This window comes from Ranitomeya imitator, chromosome 10 (genome assembly GCF_032444005.1).
Source record: "Ranitomeya imitator isolate aRanImi1 chromosome 10, aRanImi1.pri, whole genome shotgun sequence".
Lineage (NCBI taxonomy): Eukaryota > Metazoa > Chordata > Amphibia > Anura > Dendrobatidae > Ranitomeya > Ranitomeya imitator.
Genome location: NC_091291.1, coordinates 93,417,733 through 93,431,933, shown reverse-complemented (window position 1 = coordinate 93,431,933; position 14,201 = coordinate 93,417,733).

The following is a 14,201-nucleotide window of genomic DNA, read 5'->3' as shown; positions in this document are numbered from 1 at the left end:
GCGTGCACGGGGAATTTTGCGTTATGGGTCAATGTACCAGCAGACTCATCTATCACTGGCTGGGCAATGGGCAGGATGAGGAGGAAACACAGATATAGGCCCAAAGAATAAAGTTGGCTAAATGCAGTTCAAAATTGGTAACACAGGACTAACCAGGGGGCATTGCAGTGGAGGACAACTGGAATGAGAGGCTGACACAGAGAGTAGGCCCAAATCAGTAAGTAGTCGAAATGCAGTTCAAAATTGGCAACCATAGTAAACAGGCGGCACAGCTTTGTTCAGTGGAGGAGAACAGCAAGGAGTGGCAGACACCGATAGTAGGCCCCAACCCAACTAGTAGGCCAAATGCAGTCTAACATTAACAACTACTTAACGAGAGCCTGAAAATGGAATTTCAGGACAAGAAACCAGGAGAACAGCAAGGAGTGGCAGACACCGATAGTAGGCCCCAAACCAACTAGTACGCCAAATGCAGTTGTTCCGTTTAACCACAATTTAATGAGAGCCTGAAGATAGAAGTTCAGGAAAGGCAACCTGGAGAACACCTTGGAATGGAACACACCATCTCTCTACACCCCATACCCAATTTGTAGGCCTAATGCAGCGTAGTTTCCAACAACTACTAAACGAGAGCCGGAAGATCGAAGCTCAGGAAAGGCAACCTGGAGAACACCTTGGAGTGGAACACACCATCTCTCTACACCCCATACCCAATTTGTAGGCCTAATGCAGTGTAGTTTCCAAGAACTACTAAACGAGAGCCGGAAGATCGAAGCTCAGGAAAGGCAACCTGGAGAACACCTTGGAGTGGAACACACCATCTCTCTACACCCCATACCCAATTTGTAGGCCTAATGCAGTGTAGTTTCCAAGAACTACTAAACGAGAGCCGGAAGATCGAAGCTCAGGAAAGGCAACCTGGAGAACACCTTGGAGTGGAACACACCATCTCTCTACACCCCATACCCAATTTGTAGGCCTAATGCAGTGTAGTTTCCAAGAACTACTAAACGAGAGCCGGAAGATCGAAGCTCAGGAAAGGTAACCTGGAGAACACCTTGGAGTGGAACACACCATCTCTCTACACCCCATACCCAATTTGTAGGCCTAATGCAGTGTAGTTTCCAACAACTACTAAACGAGAGCATTAAGATCGAAGCAATGGCGAGGAAACCTGGGGCACACCTTGGGGAGGCAGACACCGTTAGTAGGCCCTACCAAAGTTGTACCCCCAATGCAGTTTTAAAATTCCTAGAGGCTGAAAACAAGACTATTGACGCTCAGCTTTTTTCAAAGGAACACAGCTGAATTGAGTGGCGCAGACAGACACAGGTAGTAGGACTTAACCCAAAAATGTGGCTCACTGCAGCTTAAAAAAGTTACAGGGGTACACAAGCAGCAGTGCTCTGGGCAGTGGAGGACAATTTCAATAGTGGACCGCAGACAGACTTTGTACGCCTACTATTAAAAAAAGGATGCTCTATGCAATTAAAAATAGGTTCCAGGGGTCCACGGGCAGCAGTGGTGTGGTCTGTGGACGAGTATTGGAAGGAGGGACCGCAGACAGGCGTAGTAGGCCTAACATAACAAAATTAGGCTGTAGACACTGTAAAATTGGTTCCAGGGGTACACTGGCAGCAGTGGTGTGGTCAGCGGAGGAAAATTGGAATTAGGGACTGCAGACAGACTTTGTAGGCTGTCCCCTGTGGACCATGCATCCAACACATTAACCCAGTGCGCCGTAATGGACACGTAACGTTTTGTGGACATGCCTACTGGTCCATGCGTCTCTTGTCAGGTGCACCTTTCTACTGTTTGATTGCCTGAGTGCTATGACAATGCAGACTTTTTCATGCCGGTGGAGGGCTGGGATGGCTTTTCTCGCAAAAGAAATGTCGACTGGGTAGCTTGAACCGTTGCACAGCGTAGTTCATCTGGACTTTCTAAATATAAAACAAAGAAAAAAAGGAGGCTACAAGCACTTTCAGCTGGGTTCCAGGGGTACACGGCCAGCATTGGTCTGGTCAGTGGAGAACTATTGGAAGGAGTGACCGCAAACAGGCATCGAAGGCCTAACATAATACCACATTGCTGTTGGCAATTTTAAATTGGTTCCAGGGGAACACGGGCAGCAGTGGCCTGGTCAGTGTAGTGGTAGTAGAAAGAACGGACCGCAGACAGGCATCGAAGGCCTAAAATAAAAAAATTGGGCTGGCTGTAGGCAATTTTAAATTGGTTCCAGGGGTACACGGGCAGCAGTGGTGTGGTCAGTGGAGGCATATTGTAAGGAGTGACCGCAGACAGGCATCGAAGGCCTAAAATAATAACACATGGCTGCAGGCAATTTTAAATTGGTTCCAGGGGTACACGGGCAGCAGTGGTGTGGTCAGTGGAGGCCTAGTGGAAGGAGTGACCGCAGACAGGCATCGAAGGCCTAAAATAATAACACATGGCTGTAGGCAATTTTAAATTGGTTCCAGGGGTACACGGGCAGCAGTGGTGTGGTCAGCGGAGGAAAATTGGAATTAGGGACTGCAGACAGACTTTGTAGGCTGTCCCCTGTGGACCATGCATCCAACACATTAACCCAGTGCGCCGTAATGGACACGTAACTTTTTGTGGACATGCCTACTGGTCCATGCGTCTCTTGTCAGGTGCACCTTTCTACTGTTTGATTGCCTGAGTGCTATGACAATGCAGACTTTTTCATGCCGGTGGAGGGCTGGGATGGCTTTTCTCGCAAAAGAAATGTCGACTGGGTAGCTTGAACCGTTGCACAGCGTAGTTCATCTGGACTTTCTAAATATAAAACAAAGAAAAAAGGGAGGCTACATGCACTTTCAGCTGGGTTCCAGGGGTACACGGCCAGCATTGGTCTGGTCAGTGGAGAACTATTGGAAGGAGTGACCGCAAACAGGCATCGAAGGCCTAACATAATAACACATTGCTGTTGGCAATTTTAAATTGGTTCCAGGGGAACACGGGCAGCAGTGGCCTGGTCAGTGTAGTAGTAGTAGAAAGAACGGACCGCAGACAGGCATCGAAGGCCTAAAATAAAAAAATTGGGCTGGCTGTAGGCAATTTTAAATTGGTTCCAGGGGTACACGGGCAGCAGTGGTGTGGTCAGTGGAGGCATATTGTAAGGAGTGACCGCAGACAGGCATCGAAGGCCTAAAATAATAACACATGCCTGTAGGCAATTTTAAATTGGTTCCAGGGGTACACGGGCAGCAGTGGTGTGGTCAGTGGAGGCCTAGTGGAAGGAGTGACCGCAGACAGGCATCGAAGGCCTAAAATAATAACACATGGCTGTAGGCAATTTTAAATTGGTTCCAGGGGTACATGGGCAGCAGTGGTGTGGTCAGTGGAGGCCTAGTGGAAGGAGTGACCGCAGACAGGCATCGAAGGCCTAAAATAATAACACATGGCTGTAGGCAATTTTAAATTGGTTCCAGGGGTACACGGGCAGCAGTGGTGTGGTCAGTGGAGGCCTAGTGGAAGGAGTGACCGCAGACAGGCATCGAAGGCCTAAAATAATAACACATGGCTGTAGGCAATTTTAAATTGGTTCCAGGGGTACACGGGCAGCAGTGGTGTGGTCAGTGGAGGCCTAGTGGAAGGAGTGACCGCAGACAGGCATCGAAGGCCTAAAGTAAAAAAATTGGGCTGGCTGTAGGCAATTTTAAATTGGTTCCAGGGGTACACGGGCAGCAGTGGTGTGGTCAGTGGAGGCCTAGTGGAAGGAGTGACCGCAGACAGGCATCGAAGGCCTAAAATAATAACACATGGCTGTAGGCAATTTTAAATTGGTTCCAGGGGTACACGGGCAGCAGTGGTGTGGTCAGTGGAGGCCTAGTGGAAGGAGTGACCGCAGACAGGCATCGAAGGCCTAAAATAATAACACATGGCTGTAGGCAATTTTAAATTGGTTCCAGGGGTACACGGGCAGCAGTGGTGTGGTCAGTGGAGGCCTAGTGGAAGGAGTGACCGCAGACAGGCATCGAAGGCCTAAAGTAAAAAAATTGGGCTGGCTGTAGGCAATTTTAAATTGGTTCCAGGGGTACACAGGCAGCAGTGGTGTGGTCAGTGGAGGCCTAGTGGAAGGAGTGACCGCAGACAGGCATCGAATGCCTAAAATAATAACACATGGCTGTAGGCAATTTTAAATTGGTTCCAGGGGTACACGGGCAGCAGTGGTGTGGTCAGTGGAGGCCTAGTGGAAGGAGTGACCGCAGACAGGCATCGAAGGAATAAAATAATAACACATGGCTGTAGGCAATTTTAAATTGGTTCCAGGGGTACACGGGCAGCAGTGGTGTGGTCAGTGGAGGCCTAGTGGAAGGAGTGACCGCAGACAGGCATCGAAGGCCTAAAGTAAAAAAATTGGGCTGGCTGTAGGCAATTTTAAATTGGTTCCAGGGGTACAAGGGCAGCAGTGGTGTGGTCAGTGGAGGCCTAGTGGAAGGAGTGACCGCAGACAGGCTTAGAAGGCCTAAAGTAAAAAAATTGGGCTGGCTGTAGGCAATTTTAAATTGGTTCCAGGGGTACAAGGGCAGCAGTGGTGTGGTCAGTGGAGGCCTAGTGGAAGGAGTGACCGCAGACAGGCATCGAAGGCCTAAAATAATAACACATGGCTGTAGACAATTTTAAATTGGTTCCAGGGGTACACGGGCAGCAGTGGCCTGGTCAGTGTAGTAGTAGTAGAAAGAACGGACCGCAGACAGGCATCGAAGGCCTAAAATAAAAAAATTGGGCTGGCTGTAGGCAATTTTAAATTGGTTCCAGGGGTACACGGGCAGCAGTGTTGTGGTCAGTGGAGTCCTAGTGGAAGGAGTGACAGCAGACAGGCATCGAAGGCCTAAAGTAAAAAAATTGGGCTGGCTGTAGGCAATTTTAAATTGGTTCCAGGGGTACACGGGCAGCAGTGGTGTGGTCAGTGGAGGCCTAGTGGAAGGAGTGACCACAGACAGGCATCGAAGGCCTAAAATAATAACACATGGCTGTAGGCAATTTTAAATTGGTTCCAGGGGTACACGGGCAGCAGTGGTGTGGTCAGTGGAGGCCTAGTGGAAGGAGTGACCGCAGACAGGCATCGAAGGCCTAAAATAATAACACATGGCTGTAGGCAATTTTAAATTGGTTCCAGGGGTACACGGGCAGCAGTGGCCTGGTCAGTGTAGTAGTAGTAGAAAGAACGGACCGCAGACAGGCATCGAAGGCCTAAAATAAAAAAATTGGGCTGGCTGTAGGCAATTTTAAATTGGTTCCAGGGGTACACGGGCAGCAGTGGTGTGGTCAGTGGAGGCCTAGTGGAAGGAGTGACCGCAGACAGGCATCGAAGGCCTAAAGTAAAAAAATTGGGCTGGCTGTAGGCAATTTTAAATTGGTTCCAGGGGTACACGGGCAGCAGTGGTGTGGTCAGTGGAGGCCTAGTGGAAGGAGTGACCGCAGACAGGCATCGAAGGCCTAAAATAATAACACATGGCTGTAGGCAATTTTAAATTGGTTCCAGGGGTACACGGGCAGCAGTGGCCTGGTCAGTGTAGTAGTAGTAGAAAGAACGGACCGCAGACAGGCATCGAAGGCCTAAAATAAAAAAATTGGGCTGGCTGTAGGCAATTTTAAATTGGTTCCAGGGGTACACGGGCAGCAGTGTTGTGGTCAGTGGAGGCCTAGTGGAAGGAGTGACCGCAGACAGGCATCGAAGGCCTAAAGTAAAAAAATTGGGCTGGCTGTAGGCAATTTTAAATTGGTTCCAGTGGTACACGGGCAGCAGTGGTGTGGTCAGTGGAGGCCTAGTGGAAGGAGTGACCACAGACAGGCATCGAAGGCCTAAAATAATAACACATGGCTGTAGGCAATTTTAAATTGGTTCCAGGGGTACACGGGCAGCAGTGGTGTGGTCAGTGGAGGCCTAGTGGAAGGAGTGACCGCAGACAGGCATCGAAGGCCTAAAATAATAACACATGGCTGTAGGCAATTTTAAATTGGTTCCAGGGGTACACGGGCAGCAGTGGCCTGGTCAGTGTAGTAGTAGTAGAAAGAACGGACCGCAGACAGGCATCGAAGGCCTAAAATAAAAAAATTGGGCTGGCTGTAGGCAATTTTAAATTGGTTCCAGGGGTACACGGGCAGCAGTGGTGTGGTCAGTGGAGGCTTATTGGAAGGCGTGACCGCAGACAGGCATCGAAGGCCTAAAGTAAAAAAATTGGGCTGGCTGTAGGCAATTTTAGATTGGTTCCAGGGGTACACGGGCAGCAGTGGTGTGGTCAGTGGAGGCCTAGTGGAAGGAGTGACCGCAGACAGGCATCGAAGGCCTAAAATAATAACACATGGCTGTAGGCAACTTTAAATTGGTTCCAGGGGTACACGGGCAGCAGTGGCCTGGTCAGTGTAGTAGTAGTAGAAAGAACGGACCGCAGACAGGCATCGAAGGCCTAAAATAAAAAAATTGGGCTGGCTGTAGGCAATTTTAAATTGGTTCCAGGGGTACACGGGCAGCAGTGGTGTGGTCAGTGGAGGCATAGTGGAAGGAGTGACCGCAGACAGGCTTCGAAGGCCTAAAGTAAAAAAATTGGGCTGGCTGTAGGCAATTTTAAATTGGTTCCAGGGGTACACGGGCAGCAGTGGTGTGGTCAGTGGAGGCCTAGTGGAAGGAGTGACCGCAGACAGGCATCGAAGGCCTAAAATAATAACACATGGCTGTAGGCAATTTTAAATTGGTTCCAGGGGTACACGGGCAGCAGTGGCCTGGTCAGTGTAGTAGTAGTAGAAAGAACGGACCGCAGACAGGCATCGAAGGCCTAAAATAAAAAAATTGGGCTGGCTGTAGGCAATTTTAAATTGGTTCCAGGGGTACACGGGCAGCAGTGGTGTGGTCAGTGGAGGCATAGTGGAAGGAGTGACCGCAGACAGGCTTCGAAGGCCTAAAGTAAAAAAATTGGGCTGGCTGTAGGCAATTTTAAATTGGTTCCAGGGGTACACGGGCAGCAGTGGTGTGGTCAGTGGAGGCATAGTGGAAGGAGTGACCGCAGACAGGCATCGAAGGCCTAAAGTAAAAATATTGGGCTGGCTGTAGGCAATTTTAAATTGGTTCCAGTGGTACACGGGCAGCAGTGGTGTGGTCAGTGGAGGCCTAGTGGAAGGAGTGACCGCAGACAGGCATCGAAGGCCTAAAATAATAACACATGGCTGTAGGCAATTTTAAATTGGTTCCAGGGGTACACGGGCAGCAGTGGTGTGGTCAGTGGAGGCCTAGTGGAAGGAGTGACCGCAGACAGGCATCGAAGGCCTAAAGTAAAAAAATTGGGCTGGCTGTAGGCAATTTTAAATTGGTTCCAGGGGTACACGGGCAGCAGTGGTGTGGTCAGTGGAGGCATAGTGGAAGGAGTGACCGCAGACAGGCTTCGAAGGCCTAACATAACAAAAATGTCAATACAATGGTATTGTCAGTGGCAGGCATTGAAGGATGTCAGCGCATAGACTAAACATTGGTGGAGCTGTGAGATAATTTTGCAAGTGGTAGAGCACTGTTTGAGCTGGGGGGGGAACTGTCTTGTGGCCGGCGGTACAGGCCCAGGGCCCCTCATATTACAACGGTGTGTCTGACGTTGGGTGCGCACCACCACCGCCAGAGACACTTTATTGTACTAGGAGGGACCCAGTGGCAGTGCCGTCGACCAAAAGCGGGCACACCCACCTCTTCAGACAAACAGCACTCTCACGGGTGCTGTCGCCAAGTGTCGATACCACGGCCCCGTGTGGGGAGTTTGGCCATTTAGTGAGGTGTAAACATGTCGTATGCTGGACAATCAGGTGCAGAAAATTACGAGATTGGAAAAGGCATTCAGAATAGTCCACAGGCAAGACCTTTTCATAGGAAAGCTAGGTGTCAGCCGGGCAAGGTGGGGCAAAAGATTTCGAAATCCAGTTGTGGTTCATTTTAATGAAGGTTAGATCATCTACATTTTGGGTAGCCAGACGAGTCCTTTTTTCTGTTAGTATTGAACCTGCAGCACTGAATACTCTTTCTGATAGGACACTAGCTGCCGGGCAAGCAAACTCCTGCAATGCATATTCTGCCAATTCTGGCCAGGTGTCTAATTTTGATGCCCAGTAATCAAATGGGAATGACGGTTGAGGGAGAACATCGATAAGGGATGAAAAATAGTTTGTAACCATACTGGACAAATGTTGTCTCCTGTCACTTTGAATTGATGCTGCAGTACCTGTCCTGTCTGCGGTCATAGCAAAATCACTCCACAACCTGGTCAGAAAACCCCTCTGGCCAACGCCACTTCTGATTTCTGCCTCTCTAACTCCTCTGGTCTGCTGGCCCCTGCAGCTCGTGTGAGAACGATCACGGGCGCTGTGTGCAGGGAATGCCAGAAGCAAACGGTCAACAAGAGTTGATTGTTTGGTTGCTAATATTAGTTCCAAGTTCTCATGTGGCATTATATTTTGCAATTTGTCTTTATAGCGAGGATCAAGGAGGCAGGCCAACCAGTAATCGTCATCGTTCATCATTTTAGTTATGCGTGTGTCCCTTTTGAGGATACGTAAGGCATAATCCGCCATGTGGGCCAAAGTTCCAGTTCTCAAATCTGCGGTTGTGCTTGGTTGAGGGGCAGTTTCAGGCAAATCCACGTCACTTGTGTCCCTCAAAAAACCAGAACCCGGCCTTGCCGCGCCACCAATTTCCAGTGGCCCCGGAAAAGCTTCCTCATTAAAAATATAATCATCCCCATCATCCTCCTCGTCCTCCTCCTCCTCTTCGCCCGCTAACTCGTCCTGTACACTGCCCTGGCCAGACAATGGCTGACTGTCCTCAAGGCTTTCCTCTTCCTCATCTGCAGACGCCTGATCCTTTATGTGCGTCAAACTTTGCATCAGCAGACGCATTAGGGGGATGCTCATGCTTATTATGGCGTTGTCTGCACTAACCAGCCGTGTGCATTCCTCAAAACACTGAAGGACTTGACACATGTCTTGAATCTTCGACCACTGCACACCTGACAACTCCATGTCTGCCATCCTACTGCCTGCCCGTGTATGTGTATCCTCCCACAAAAACATAACAGCCCGCCTCTGTTCGCACAGTCTCTGAAGCATGTGCAGTGTTGAGTTCCACCTTGTTGCAACGTCTATGATTAGGCGATGCTGGGGAAGGTTCAAAGAACGCTGATAGGTCTGCATACGGCTGGAGTGTACGGGCGAACGGCGGATATGTGAGCAAAGTCCACGCACTTTGAGGAGCAGGTCGGATAACCCCGGATAACTTTCCAGGGAGCACTGCACCACCAGGTTTAAGGTGTGAGCCAGGCAAGGAATGTGTTTCAGTTGGGAAAGGGAGATGGCAGCCATGAAATTCCTTCCGTTATCACTCACTAGCTTGCCTGCCTCAAGATCTACAGTGCCCAGCCACGACTGCGTTTCTTTCTGCAAGAACTCGGACAGAACTTCCGCGGTGTGTCTGTTGTCGCCCAAACACTTCATAGCCAATACAGCCTGCTGACGTTTGCCAGTAGCTGCCCCATAATGGGAGACCTGGTGTGCAACAGTGGCAGCTGCGGATGGAGTGGTTGTGCGACTGCGGTCTGTGGACGAGCTCTCGCTTCTGCAGGAGGACGAAGAGGAGGAGGAGGGGGTGCGAACGGCTACAGCCAACTGTTTCCTAGACCGTGGGCTAGGCAGAAATGTCCCAAACTTGCTGTCCCCTGTGGACCCTGCATCCACAACATTCACCCAGTGTGCCGTGATGGACACGTAACGTCCCTGGCCATGCCTACTGGTCCATGCATCTGTTGTCAGGTGCACCTTTGTGCTCACAGATTGCCTGAGTGTATGGACGATGCGCTCTTTAACATGCTGGTGGAGGGCTGGGATGGCTTTTCTGGAAAAAAAGTGTCGACTGGGTAGCTCGTAGCGTGGTACAGCGTAGTCCATCAGGGCTTTGAAAGCTTTGCTTTCAACTAACCGGTAGGGCATCATCTCTAACGAGATTAGTCTAGCTATGTGGGCGTTCAAACCCTGTGTACGCGGATGCGAGGCTAAGTACTTCCTTTTTCTAACCATAGTCTCATGTAGGGTGAGCTGGACTGGAGAGCTGGAGATCGTGGAACTAGCGGGGGTGCCGGTGGACATGGCAGACTGAGAGACGGTGGGAGATGGTATTGTTGCCGCCGGTGCCCTAGATGCAGTGTTTCCTACTACGAAACTGGTGATTCCCTGACCCTGACTGCTTTGGCCTAGCAAAGAAACCTGCACAGATACTGCAGGTGGTGCGGAAAATGGTGGCCCTACACTGCTGGAAGGGATGTTGCGTTGCTGACTAGCTTAATTGGCCGAGGGTGCTACAACCTTAAGGGACGTTTGGTAGTTAGTCCAGGCTTGCAAATGCATGGTGGTTAAATGTCTATGCATGCAACTTGTATTGAGACTTTTCAGATTCTGTCCTCTGCTTAAGGTAGTTGAACATTTTTGACAGATGACTTTGCGCTGATCAATTGGATGTTGTTTAAAAAAATGCCAGACTGCACTCTTTCTAGCATCGGATACCTTTTCAGGCATTGCAGACTGAGCTTTAACCGGATGGCCACGCTGTCCTCCAACAGGTTTTGGCTTTGCCACGCGTTTTGGGCAAGATATGGGCCCGGCAGATGGAACCTGTTGCGATGTTGATGCCTGCTGCGGCCCCTCCTCCTCCGCTTCAGAACTGCTGCCGCCTGCACCCTGTTCCCCCAATGGCTGCCAATCGGGGTCAAGAACTGGGTCATCTATTACCTCTTCTTGTAGCTCGTGTGCAACTTCGTCTGTGTCACCGTGTCGGTCGGTGGTATAGCGTTCGTGATGGGGCAACATAGTCTCATCAGGGTCTGATTCTTGATCATTACCCTTCGAGGGCAATGTTGTGGTCTGAGTCAAAGGACCAGCATAGTAGTCTGGCTGTGGCTGTGCATCAGTGCACTCCATGTCAGATTCAACTTGTAATGGGCATGGACTGTTAACTGCTTCACTTTCTAAGCCAGGGACGGTATGTGTAAAGAGCTCCATGGAGTAACCCGTTGTGTCGCCTGCTGCATTCTTCTCTGTTGTTGTTTTTGCTGAAGAGGACAAGGAAGCGACTTGTCCCTGACCGTGAACATCCACTAACGACCCGCTGCTTTGACATTTACCAGTTTCACGAGAGGAGGCAAAAGAGCTAGAGGCTGAGTCAGCAAGATAAGCCAAAACTTGCTCTTGCTGCTCCGGCTTTAAAAGCGGTTTTCCTACTCCCAGAAAAGGGAGCGTTCGAGGCCTTGTGTAGCCAGACGACGAACCTGGCTCCACAGCTCCAGACTTAGGTGCAATATTTTTTTCCCACGACCAGCTGATGCTCCACCACTACCACTACCCTCATTACCAGCTGACAATGAACGCCCCCGGCCACGACCTCTTCCACCAGACTTCCTCATTGTTTTAAAAACGTAACCAAACTAACGGTATTTGTTGCTGTCACACAACTTACACGGTGAGCTATAACTTCAGTATGATTTAGCTACCCCTTTACAGGTGAGTGAGACCACAACGAAAATCAGGCACAATGTTACACACTCTGTTGTTGGTGGCAACTAGAGTTGAGCGACCTTGACCTTTTTAGAGTCGAGCCGGGTTTCGCGAAACCCGACTATCTCAAAAGTCGGGTCGAGTGAAATCGGCCGATTATGACGTAAAGTCGGGATCGACCGAAACACGAAACCCAATGCAAGTCAATGGGGCAGCATAGTCGGCAGTGAGTGGGGGCCAGGAAAACACCTAGAGTGCCCATTTTAATGTCAAAACCATCCATTCTTCTTAATGAAGCTTGTCAAGCGTAATTTACCTTATAATAATTGGAAGGCATTTGAAATTGGGGGTCATTTGGCTAAAGTTGTGGTGGGTAGGGCTGGTTCAAGTAATTAGTGGGCCCAGGAAATCTGGACCACGTCACGGCAGTGGAGCAGGGAGAGGTAAGTATTTCAACTTTGCAAGTGCTGTGAACCTGAGCAAGCAGGGGGGGCCCACTCGTTGGCATTGGCACTGGCACAGGGCCCCTCAAAGTACAGCGGTGTGTTTGCACGGCGGGGGCGCCTCCCACCGCCAGCAACAATTTTGCATACTATGAGAGGCCCTGTGCCAGTGACGTCGCCAACTAGTATTCCTCCCCCCACCTGATGAAGGAACCTGCACTTTCATCTGCACCTTCCTCTTTGTCCCCGTGTAAGGTGGTATGGTATGCGGGAAGAGCAACCTGACTTTCAGCAGGGTCACAATGTTGTTGTGTAGCGTGCACGGGGAATGTTGCGTTATGGGTCAATGTACCAGCAGACTCATCTATCACTGGCTGGGCAATGGGCAGGATGAGGAGGAAACACAGATATAGGCCCAAAGAATAACGTTGGCTAAATGCAGTTCAAAATTGGTAACACAGGAATAACCAGGGGGCATTGCAGTGGAGGACAACTGGAATGAGAGGCTGACACAGAGAGTAGGCCCAAATCAGTAAGTAGTCGAAATGCAGTTCAAAATTGGCAACCGTAGTAAACAGGCGGCACAGCTTTGTTCAGTGGAGGAGAACAGCAAGGAGTGGCAGACACCGATAGTAGGCCCCAACCCAACTAGTAGGCCAAATGCAGTCTAACATTAACAACTACTTAACGAGCGCCTGAAAACGAAATTTCAGGACAGGAAACCAGGTGAACAGCAAGGAGTGGCAGACACCGATAGTAGGCCCCAAACCAACTGGTACGCCAAATGCAGTTGTTCCGTTTAACCACAATTTAATGAGAGCCTGAAGATAGAAGTTCAGGAAAGGCAACCTGGAGAACACCTTGGAGTGGAACACACCATCTCTCTACACCCCATACCCAATTTGTAGGCCTAATGCAGTGTAGTTTCCAAGAACTACTAAACGAGAGCCGGAAGATCGAAGCTCAGGAAAGGCAAGCTGGAGAACACCTTGGAGTGGAACACACCATCTCTCTACACCCCATACCCAATTTGTAGGCCTAATGCAGCGTAGTTTCCAACAACTACTTAACGAGAGCCGGAAGATCGAAGCTCAGGAAAGGCAACCTGGAGAACACCTTGGAGTGGAACACACCATCTCTCTACACCCCATACCCAATTTGTAGGCCTAATGCAGCGTAGTTTCCAACAACTACTAAACGAGAGCATGAAGATCGAAGCATTGGCGAGGAAACCTGGGGAACACCTTGGAGTGGAACACACCATCTCTCTACACCCCATACCCAATTTGTAGGCCTAATGCAGCGTAGTTTCCAACAACTACTAAACGAGAGCCGGAAGATCGAATCTCAGGAAAGGCAACCTGGAGAACACCTTGGAGTGGAACACACCATCTCTCTACACCCCATACCCAATTTGTAGGCCTAATGCAGTGTAGTTTCCAACAACTACTAAACGAGAGCATGAAGATCGAAGCTCAGGAAAGGCAACCTGGGGAACACCTTGGAGTGTAACAAGCCCTCTCTCTACACCACGGAAGGGCTGATTCTTAGGAAGGAAGGCTGTCGGAAAGAAGCAGGGCGCGTCCGAGGGTGATTATATTCTTATTAGGTATATACTCACCCTCGGACGCGCCCTGCTTCTTTATTTGTAATGAATGTTTATTTGCAATGTTGTTTTGACTTACTCTATTTTTTTGGTAAATAATGATTTTATTATTTTCATTGTTTTGCATCTTCTTGGCAATAATATAAAGAAGACGCGACAGGACAACACTCGGTGGATGCCATATCTGTGTTTTAAATTGAAAAAAACTTTCAGTTAACTACTTGCAGGAGAAAGTTATTGTAGCTGGTGGCCATTTGTAGTACTGTACCAGATTTTTGTTGTATGTGTTTGTTTTTAATGTTAAAATGTCTGCATTTGATATCTCTCCAGTATTTTCTTTTTTATAAGCAAAATACTTATTTTTATATTTTCTGATGTTGGTTCAAGGGGTACACGGGCAGCAGTAGACAGGTCAGTGGAGGCCTAGTGGAAGGAGGGACCGCAGACAGGCTTCGAAGCCCTAACATAATAAATTGGGCTGGCTGTAGGCAATTTAAAATTGGTTCCAGGGGCACACGGGCGGCAGTAGACAGGTCAGTGGAGGCCTAGTGGAAGGAGGGACCGCAGACAGGCTTCGAAGCCCTAACATAATAAATTGGGCTGGCTGT